At 40.6% G+C, this 11410-nt stretch overlaps 1 protein-coding gene across 5 annotated transcripts in view; it reads left to right on the top strand.

Annotated features, from left to right (window-relative positions):
- The first annotated feature begins 239 nt into the window (after positions 1-239).
- The window catches only part of Raph1 (Ras association (RalGDS/AF-6) and pleckstrin homology domains 1), an 85760-nt gene continuing 74589 nt past the window's right edge, over positions 240-11410 (top strand). For all 5 annotated transcript variants that reach the window (XR_012908198.1, XM_075951913.1, XM_075951912.1 and 2 more), the window contains exon 1: positions 240-375. The gene's annotated coding sequence lies outside the window, so the exon portion shown is untranslated. The remainder of the gene's footprint in view (positions 376-11410) is intronic.

Here is an 11410-nt window from a genome sequence, read left to right as displayed (position 1 = left end):
TGGGGTGGGGGGGCTGCTGACCAGGCGGCGGGAGGCGCGCGCCACCACCCGCGCCGGAAGTGAGCCGGAGGCCGCGGCGGGGAGCGCGCGCGCGGCCGCGCGCTAGTCGGTCCGCCCTTGGGCCGCACGACCCTCAGCCCCGCCCTGCGTGCCGAGGCCGGACGCAGGGGCTCTGCGGTCCGCGCCGCCGGGCGCTCGGTCGCCCCGCCCCGTCCCTGCCAACGCCCGCTCTGTGGGTCGGTCAGTCAGTCCCGGAGCGCGCGCCGCGGGAGCTGAGGGAGAGGAGCGGCGCGCCTGGAAGGCGGCGGCGCGGCGGGGGGACGCGAGCAGCTGCTGCCTCGCGCGGGGCTCCCGGAGGGCCGAGGGGCTGCCACGGTGAGTGCTCCACCGCCTGGCCCTCGAGGTCGGGGAAAGGAAGGATCCAGGTCCCCGGGAGGCGCTGCCGCCTCCATTTTCCTGGCTCCCGGCGTGGCCCTCCGGGCGAGAGCAAGCGGCTGCAGCCCGGGGCGGGGTCGCTGCCGAGCTCTCGGCGTTGGGGCTGCGCCCAGCCAGGCGGCCTGCGGTGGGTAGGGGTCGGCGGGGCCTGGGCTGCCCCCACTCGGGGCGGCATCGTGCAGACAATAGGGCGAGTGGGCGCCTGGGTAGGTGCGGCAGGGCTTCTGCTCCGCGCTGGGCTCCGGTGGCCGGGGACTGCTCGCGGGTGGAAAGGGACTGGCCCCTCGGTAGCCGCAGACACCGCTCGATGCGGGTTTGTTCTAGCTTTTATGCCCTGCCCGCCTTCATAAATTAGTTCAATGCAGAGCCGTCGAAAGGCGGGGTGCTTTCGGTGTCTTCTAATTAAGCAAAGTAATTGCTCCAGTGCTTTTTAGCCTCATCTCATCTTTCCGCGTACATTCCCGCCGGAAATCCAAACTGCAGTTCAGTGGAGGACGACAGAAAGGGAGGAGGCTGCCTAATAGTGTCGGAAGGAAGGATGCCTTCGTTTTAAGATGCTGATACCCTTTTCCCATTCAGACATTGTCTTAGAATGGCCCCACTGTGTGAACCGGAGACTGCTTGATCCTTATGTAGACATAAAGATGTGCCTTAGTATGAAATAAGAGCTTTGGAAAATGATACAAGAGTTGCACTTTCCTCTGTGTTGCATTTCATACATTCTGTGGGAAGAGCAGTTCGGGGTGGATACTGCCTGCAGCGTTTCTCATGGAGAAGTGGAGAGCCGCCCAAGTGGGTAAAGTCCTCCGTGGACATAGCGGGCTAGCGTGATTCGATTATTAAAGGGTGACTTCGTGTTCGTTAGAATACTGAAGTCAGCAAACAGTGTGGAAACCTACTCAGGTACAGTGGGAGACACAAAACGAACACCCCACAACACTGAGAGTGGCAGAAAAGGCGCATTGAAGCAGAGTAAACTAACGGTCCATACAGAATAATACGTTAGCAATGTGAGGGTGGATAAGCAAGCCATAAGCCGCAGTAGTTCTCTACAGGTAAACAGTCATACACCACCTGTTTACCTTTTAGCCTGTTATCAAGAAGATTGAACGAGATAACGCAAAATTGGTAGCCCCTTACCTATCTGTGAGAGGCTCAATACATGCTAATTCTTTTTCCTACTGCTGGGGGTGGGGTGTCGGCTGTCGATCTTGTGAGGGGGTGGGTCAGAAGTGAATATTGGTAATAGTGCATTATAGAGGCATAGCATAAGGCAGTGAAGAAAAGGTGAATTCTACATTGAGGTCAGTGGTGGGGTGAATCTATGGAAGCTGCCAATGTATGGGTGGAGTCTTTTAAAAGGTTGGATATTTTCTTTAAAAATAATATTTTATTAGCACATATTAATTATACATAATAATGAGTTTCATTTTCATACATGTGCATCATGTATTTCGATTATTTCAACAGGACTGGTGGGATTTCAACAGTGTAGACTTGGAGAGGAAGACATTCCACGTGTAGGTGGTGATATTCTTTTTGGAGCTGGATTCAGGAGCCAGACATGGTGGATCATGCCTGTAGTCTCTGCACACAGGAGGCTGAGGCAAGAGGATTGCAATGCAGTCCAGGTCAACATGAGTTACAAAATGAGACCCTGTCTGAAAAACCAACAAACCCAGCCGTCACCACCCCCACACACATGAAAAAAAATTCAAATTCTCTAAGAAGAAAGTTGGAGAAGTAGCAAAATAAGGACACCCTTTAAAAACCTTTCTTGCATTTGATTTTTTTTTCACCAGGTGTTTTGTGGTGTTTGGATTGCCACTCACTTCTGTTTGATTTTAGTGAGGAACTATGTGTGGTCGTTTTTTTGTGATGAGTATTAGCTCTATGTAGTGTTCCACACAGGCAGACTCTTCAGGTCTCACTGAGATTATGCAGTCAGTTGGCTGACAGTAGTGGAGTGGCAGACATCTTTTGAGAATGTTTACACAACTTAACACTTTTCTGGCCAGATGTTTTTAACCATCTTTGAGGATAATTGTGTTTTTTTTGTTTCGGTTTTACTGGGTTTTGGCTCTCTTCAAATAAATACTTAGTGGACTAGAAAGAAACGAGGGCAGCAGGTCTGGGATGCATATTTGCTTTGCTTTGGAAGTTGTGAATACATTGGTATTATCCCCAACTATTTCTTTAGAAAAGTAATATTAATGGAGTAAGATATGTAACCTCAGGCTAACTATTGCGTTCTTAATTTCTTTACCTGTAAAATGAGGAGCTTGGAGTAGATTACTGGTTTCTGTGTTATTTTTTTACTGATCTTAAGATTTTGTTTTGAGATAGTTTTGGAGCCTGTCTTGGGACTCTAGACCAAGGTGGCCTTGAACTCCCAGAGATCCACCTGTCTCTGCCTCCCAAGTGCTGGGAGTAAAGGCATGTGCCACCACCACCCAATTTGTTGAGGAGCTAAGATTGGTAGCATGAGCCTTGAAGGGTCCAGGTAGGAGGGTGCTGAGTTTAAGGACTGCCTACCTACATCATGAGACTGCCTCAAAACAAAAAGAATAATTAAAATTTTATTTTGATAAAGAGCTTTTAAGGGTCTTTAGACACTTGACCTAAAGTTCATTAAACAGTTTGGAGATACAGCTCAAGTCGAGAGCAGTTACCATGGTAGGGACCTGGATTTGATACCTACCACCCCCACAAAGCCTGTAGTCTAGTTTGTAATGTTTGAAATCAGGAGTAACCATTGTAATCAGAGCACTCAAGAGGCTAAGGCAGGAGGAATAAGCCTAGACTAAGCTATATACTAAAGCCCTGACTCAAAAGATGTTTTAAAATTATAATAAATAGTTACTATATAATATGTACTATTTTCAACACTTTATAGTATTGAATTATTTATTCCTCACAGTGCCTCTATGAAGGAGGTCTGTTATTTGAGAAAACAAGCAGAGGTAGTAAGTTTCTTTCCCAAAGACTACACAGCTATGAAGTAAACATAGAGATTTACAACTAGGTAGCCTAATTCTTGTATTTTTACCACCTTCCTGTGCTGCCTCTTTTTCTCGTGTGTTAAAATCTTTATACAACTTTTGCCATTTTAAGCCTTAAATAGTTAACTTTCGGTGCTGTTAAATCTGTTCATGTTGAGGAGCTTGCGCCTTTAATCCCAGCACTTGGGAGGCAGAAGCAGGTGGGTCTCTGAGTTTGAGGCCATCCTGGTCTACAAAGCTAGTTTGAGGACAGCCAGGGCTACACAGAGAATCCCTGTCTCCCAGAGGAAAGAAGTTCCATGTTATTGTGTAACTGTTACATTGTCCCTTTCCAGAGCATTTTCACAATCCCAAGTTGAAATTCTACCTGTTAGACAGTAACTTCACATCTACTACTGCAGCTTCTAGGAGCAACTTTCTTACTTTGTCTCTATGCCTTTGACTCCTCGGGGTACTCTCTGAAAGTGTAGTCATTATTTTATTGTTGTTGGGCTTTTCTTTTTTCCCAAATTCTTAAATCGGAGCCCAGGCTGTACTAGAATTCACTGTATAGTTCATGCTGACTTAAGCTCATCACTGTAGCCTGTTTGTTTGTTTGCTTATTTATTTATTTAAGCACATTAGAGATCCGAATGACCTACAGACTCAAGCTTCCCTTACACTATCTGTGTGTTTACTTAGGAGTTTTAAATGAGCAATTGATGGGAAACTTAATAGACTGGAGACTTTTTAAACTTCGGTCCTGCATACTGTTTGTTCATATAAAATTGTCTCTGTTCAATTAAATGGACAAAGTCAAACATTTCTATGGGGGTGTACTCATCCTGTTTAAGTCATTGCTTGTTAAGAACGATGAACATTTAACAATAAGTCCTGATAGCATATCATAAATGTTTTTGCAGTTCATTGTGTTATTTTGTCTTGTCTCTTAAACACTGCTGTAGTTCTGTGAAAAGATTACCTTGATCAAGGCAACTCATACAGAAGTGCTGAGTGCTGGGATTAGGGGCAGGTGCCTGGCTTAAAATTTTATTTTTCTTTTTCTTTACATCTTTTTATGTGTTTGAGTGTTTTATCTGCATATATGTATGTGTAACCATGTGTATCCACTGAGGTCAGAAGAGGCCATTTGGATCCCCTGGAACTGGAGTTAGGAGGGGTTGTGATTCTGGCAACTGAACCTGGGTTCTCTGCAAGAACAAGTGTTCTTTCTTCTTGGTAGTTGTAAATGCTTGATATGGTGCTAAAACTGAACTCAGATCCTCCGCAAGAATAGTACACTGAACCTTTTCTCCAGTCCCAACTTTTCATATTCTTATTAGTCATTTGGGATATAACTGTGTAAGATTTTTGCTTACTTTTAAAATTCAATCCTTTTTTTTTTTTTAGGCTTGTAACAGTTCTTTATATCCTAAATACAAGCTATTTAGCCAGATATATTTTCTCTTAATTTGGTGCTTGCCTGCTTTTATTTTTTCATTTTTGTGTGTGACAGGGCTTGTCATGTATCCTAGGATGACTTCAAATTCATTAAAATACTTTGACCTCAGCCTCCTGAGTGCCAAGATTAACAATGTGTTTCATAATACTCACCTTGTGCTGTATAACTTTTTAAATGTTTTAATAATGGACTTCATTAAGAGTGTTAATTTTTCTTATGATTATAGGTATTTTCTGTGTCCTAATAACTTCCTATTTCAAAGTTGAAAAGACATATTCCTGTATTTTCTCTTGTATGAGTTTTATAAGTTTAGTTCTTGCATTTCTTGCTATGCTCCATTTTAAATTAAATTTTTATTGTGATATGATGTAGAAATTGAAGCTCTCCTCCCTCCTTTATGTCTAGTTGTTTCAATATTTTTCAAAAACCACTTTCCTCTTTATCTGCCCTGAGTTCCTTGTTTCGAAAAATCATTTGATTTTATAAGTGTGGGTCAGTCCATGGACTGTCTGTTACATTGATGTAATAATTCCCTGTCCTTTTGCCAGTATTAATTATTTTAAATATCATTAGTTTGAAATCAGGTAGAGTAAATCCTTCAGTCTATTCACGATTGTTTTGACTAATCAAAGTCATTTTTTAATAATATGGATTTTAGAATCACTTTGTTTGATTTATTATTTTTGTGATGCTGGAAGTTGAACCACATTTCTACCTCCATCTTGTTAATTTCTGTTTTTAAGAAAATAGTTTTCTTTTGATGGTGGTTGTAATTGTATCAACTTCCTAGTTTAGTTTGGGGAGAACTTATAAAGTACTGCAATTTCTAATACGATGGTATTGTGCATCTGTCTGTTTAGGACCCCAATTTCTCAGTAGTGTTCTGTATTTTTCATATGTAACATTTTATTACAGTGTTACATAAGCATCATGTTCAGCCCTACTTCTGACACTTCCTATACTCAAATCCTCCTTTATATATACTTTCTTTTTACAATATAAATTGAGATTTAGTCTGAAGATTTTCCAAGTGATATCTTTATCTGATTCATAGAGGAAGGGACTATTATCCATTGTGATATCACAGTGCTAGAAATAGAATCTTAAACTGTCTTTAGAAATGTAAAACTAAAGATATTCCCAGGGCTAGGGATTTAGCTCAGTGGTTGCCTAAACACTTAAAAATTAGAAGTTTAACACTGTCTAAATTCTTTTGGCTTGTGTGGTTTTGGATACTAATTTAAACAAGCTATGTTAATGTCCTGCTCCCTCCCTCCCTCCCTCCCTCCCTCCCTCCCTCCCTCCCTCCCTCCCTTCCTTCCTTCCTATTTTGGTCAGTTTGACATAGGCCAACATTAGGAAAAGGAGCGTTGTTACTGTTTGTAGGCAAGTCTGTGAGACATTTTCTTGATTAATGATTGACGTGGGAGGGCTTAGCCTCCTGGCAGGGGGATGCCACCCCTGGGCATGTGATCCTGGGTGTTTAAGAAAGCAAACAAAACAAGCTAGGGCAGACAAACCAGCAAGCGGTATTCCTCCATGGCTTCTGCTTCAGTTCTTCCCTCTAGCGTCCTTCCTTGAGTTCTCCATATGGTGAAATGATCCCTTTCCTCCCCAGGTTGCCTTTGGTCATGGTATTTTTCACAGCAGTAGAATCCTAACTAGGGCAGTTAACATGGTCTAATCTTTCTTAGAATTTTAAAATTAAAATAATTTTTTATTTGTTGGGAGGGGGAGGTATCAGGACAACTTTGGGAGTCCGTTTTCTCCTTCCACCGTATGGATTTGGGGAACTAGCTCAGGTTGTTGGGCTCAGTGGCAAATACTTCTAATCACTGAGTCATTTTATTAGCCCTAAACTTTTCAGAATCTGAAAAACAATAGTCTTACAAGTTTAATTGGAGCATACCTTTTTTTTTTTTACTGGTTTACATTTTATGATTTGCTTTCTTTTTTTTCTTATACTAATATTAACAAGGAGTAACTTATAAAGAAGAAAACAAAATAATCCTACTATTCAGAAATGACTACTAGTTACCATTTTCTGTTTATTTTCTCATATATGTGTTTTTGTGTTTGCGTAGTTCATTGGAAACACAGTTTAATTCTGCTTCTTCTATTGAAACAGTTTTTGCTTTCCTGAGCATACTTATATATTATCTTTTCTACATTTTAGATTTCTTTTCAACAATAAATGTATTTTTAAATTCAAGTATAAAATATAATATAAAGTATGAAACATTACCACTAGTAATAATCAGTTGCTTATATTTTTCTTCAAATAATTATGTTCAAGGAGATGTATGATGGCTGATTAGTGGTGGTGCATGCCTTTATTCTCAGTACTTGGGAGTCAGGGACAGATGAGTCTCTGTGAGTTTAAGGCCAGCCTTGTCTACAGAGCGAGTTCTATGGTAGACTCCAAAGCTACAGAGAAACGCTGTCTTGAAAAACCAAATCCGGGGAGAGAGAGAGAGAGAGAGAGAGAGAGAGAGAGAGAGAGAGAGAGAGAGAGAGAGAGAGAGAAGAGCTGTATGATGGAACTCCTCACCCAGATAATTTGTATTCCCAGGAATATTTTTGTTTGCATGTTTTAATGAATAAATCTTTTTAAATTTTAACTGAGCTATACTTTTTTTCTCCCCTCCCTTTTTTTCTCTTCTCTGACCCCCACGCTCCCAATTTACTGAAGAGATCTTGTCTTTTTCTCCTTCCTGTGTAAATGCATGCATGTCTGTCTTTCTTAGGGTCCCTCTTTGTTGCCTAGGTTGTCTTGGCTTGTGGACTGTAGGTTGGTTTTTCTTTGCTTTGTGTCTAGAAACCACTTATGAGTGAGTACATATGATATTTGTCTTTCTGGGTTCCCAAGCATGTTTTAATACACCCACATGTTCATAAACTTTTAGGTTTCTGAGGTTGGAGAGATGCTCAGTGATTGGGAGCACTTGCAGAGAACCCAGGTTTGATTCATAATTCATTCACAGTCACTCATAACTACAGTTTTGGGGGATCTAATGCCCTCTTCTGACCTCTGGACAACAGGAATGCATGTGGTGCACAGACATATGATGGTCAACACACACACACACACACACACACACACACACACACACACACACACATTTACATGCTTATGTTTGTAGCACAAATAATAAAAACCCAGAGACAGATGTTGGGGTTGAAGCTGAAGATCAGAAAAACAAAACAGCCAAGGTGTTAGTTCTTACCTCTACCAAGGCTCAGGCAAACAGAGGGGCGATCCTGTCCTCAGGATGACTACCTCAGACTGCACAGAGACTGCACTGAGTTCCTGCCTTACATTTCTCTCTAGTTCTGAGATTAAAGGTGCATCATCCCAAGTGTTGGGATCAAAGTTGTGAAATCTGTTTCTCTCTTAGAATGACTCACTCCAAGTCGCCCAGGTGTCCCCGAGATGAAAGGTGTGGCCACCACTGCCTGTCCTTTATGACTGACCAGTGGCTTAGGTGTGTGGCTACCTAGTGACTTAACTTTGCACTCTGATCTTCAGGCTAACTTTATTTGTTAGATTACAAACAAAATATCACTACATATGTTGTTTTAAAATGTGGAGTTGGTTGGTTTTAGATAGTTCCTTACTCTGCTCAGTCTGATTTGAACTCAAATCCAACTCAGCCCCCAAAATATACCGGTTTTTTTTTATTATTATTTTTTAAGATGGAGCCTTGCCATGTAGCTCTGGTTAGGAGGGTTAGGATGACATTTAATATTTCTTTTGGTGCCTGTCACTAACTTGGACATTTAGAAGTGGTGTATCTCTGGAGCTTCAGTGGTTCTCAACCTGTAGGTTACAACCCCCTCAGGAATCACATATTAGATATCCTTTCATACCAGCTTTTACATTATGATTCATAACGGTAGCTACAGTTATGAAGTGGCAATGAAATAATTTTATGCTTAGGAATCACCACAACATGAGGAGCTATGTTAAAGGGTTGTAGCATTAGGAAGGTTGAGAACCACTGTTATAGATGATCTCCAATAGCTTCCCAAATGATGAGAAACCTACCTACTAGAATGTTCTCCCATATCCTCCCAAACCCTGCTTTATCATACTTTTGTCAACTGGATAGGTGTATTTTCTTAAGAATTCTTTTATATTATAAATGTTTATCAAGAAACAGTTTCATTTGTAAATTAAAACTTAAGTGTGTGTGTGTGTGTGTGTACAGGCACACTGATGTCATGGCCCATGCATAGGGCCAGAGTCAGAGGACAACGTGGAGAAGTCAGTTTTCTCCTACCATGTTGTTGCATAGATAGAATTTAAACAGTGAGGCTTGGCAGCAGTGTCTACCCACTGAACCTTATCAGTGGCCCCACGAAAGAAGACTTTCAGAAGAGTTTGAAAAAGCATTGCTTATATTATTAATGGGAGGGGCTCAAAGGGGTTTACTGTAAAGACATGTTAGCTGCCCTGGCAGTAGGACTGATTGGAGCACTGCCTAAAACAAGTTAACCCCTGGATTGTGACATCTGTATATATAATTTAGATGATTATTTGGCTAACAGAACCCATGCCTTTGCCTTTTCTTATTTTCTGTAAGCTTTTTTTGGGGGGAACATATTTAATTCTTGATAAAGTAGACAAATATAATATTGGACAATCCTTGTGTTTATTTTAAAAGGTTAGAATTATTTTCTTTTAGTTTTGTCTGATTGGCTTTTAGTTTCAAATAATTATTTGTTGAGTGCTTATGATGTTAAAGTAGAAATTACTTATTCTGAAAATTCTAAATGTATGTTCCTAAACTTTTTATATATTTTTTAATATTTTTAGACAGTGTCTTATGTAGCCCTGGCTGGCCTGGAACTTGCTAAGTAGACCATATTGGTCTACATAGCAACTCCAACACACATTGATGTGCCTACCTCTGTCTCCTGAGTGCTGAGAAGGTGTGCACCACCCACACCCAGTACACTATTTTTATACAAAACTGTTTATTTGGGGGGGGGTAATTTATTTTATCAGTTTATGAGTGTGAGTATTTTGCCTGTTTGAATGTATGTGTACCATATACTTGTTTGTGGCCATGGTTGTCAGGAGAGGGTGTCAGGTCACTTAGGACTGGAATTACAGATCTTTGTGAGCCAATATATGGGTGGAAGGAATTGAACCTGGGTCCTTTGCAAGGATAAGAGCTCTTGACTACTGATCCAACAATCCAACCCTAAACTCTCTATTTTCTTACTTGTGTATATTGAAAAATATTTCAACATATAGGTGAATTAATTTCTCTTTTTAATCTAAAGTTAGAAGTTAGGTGGGTTTTTTTGTTTGGGGTATTTTGGGAGGTGTTTTTGTTTTTGAGACAGTCTCTGTGTAAGTCAAGCTGGTCATATCACCATCCTCTTGCCTCAGCCTCCTGAGTACTAGGATTACAGGTGTGGGCTACCACACCTAACCCTACTGATCATTCTTCTGGAAGAAATTTATAGAGAATTGAAGTCATTTCTTACCTAAATATTTGCTAGAATTCCCCAGTGAATACACTTAGACCTTCTGCTTTCTGTTTTAGAAGGCTTGTTGCTTTGCCATCGTCTTTCATAAAGAAGTTTAACTTTTTAATTATCAGTATTAGACCCAGTGTAATCTAGATTTTCTTCAATTATTTTGTAGTTTTTTTTTTTAACCTTTTACGTTTAGGTCTGTGATCTAATTTTACTTAATTTTTGTGTCTGTTTCTAGATTTATTTATTTTTACATATGAATGACCGTATTTGTTCCAGAAAAAAATGGTTAAAAATGTTTTTCCTCCACTGAATTATCTTTACTTCTTTGTCAAAGATCAGCTGTCTATGTTTGTGTGAGCCTATTTCTGGACTCCCTCTTCTGTTTCACTGGTCCATTTGACTGTTCTTTTGTCAATACCCCACTGTCTTGATTTTTGTGGTTTTGTATAGAGGTTTTGAGGTTGGTTATAGTATCAGTTGTCTGATTTTGTTCAGTTCCTTCAGTATTGTGTTAACTATTGTGGATCTTTTGCTGTTAACCCAGGAACATCCAACCCTATGATATAAAGACATGATGTGTTGTCATCTACAAAGTTCACTCTTGAACTGTGCAATTGATTTACGAAAAATGCAAAAAGTTCTCATAGTATTTTAAGTAAGGGTATATTCTTGTGTTGGCCCACATTCATAGCTATCCTTCAGTATAGTGCAATCCTTTTCATTTGACACGCTTGGTTGCCATTATCAATAAAATAACTTGGTAGACTTTTCGTGGGGATTCTGTTGACTGACTCCATAAGTGAAGCCAAGAAGTGGCATCTTGGCAACAACCATGAAGGGTGATATTTACTAGGCATTTTTTGTTTGTTTTGTTTTTAGACATTTGTCAATTTGGGTTTCTCTTTCTAGCTTACAAAGAGACTTTATCATGAATGAGCCTTGGATATTCCATCTCTTCACAATATATATAACAATGATATAACCATGCTGTATTTCTTGGTGATTCATTGATGTGATAGATTACACTAATCGATTTTCA

This window comes from Microtus pennsylvanicus, chromosome 17, assembly GCF_037038515.1.
Source record: "Microtus pennsylvanicus isolate mMicPen1 chromosome 17, mMicPen1.hap1, whole genome shotgun sequence".
Taxonomy (NCBI): Eukaryota; Metazoa; Chordata; class Mammalia; order Rodentia; family Cricetidae; genus Microtus; species Microtus pennsylvanicus.
The sequence above is the reverse complement of the archived record's forward strand: the minus strand, read 5'-3'. Positions and strand labels throughout refer to the sequence as shown.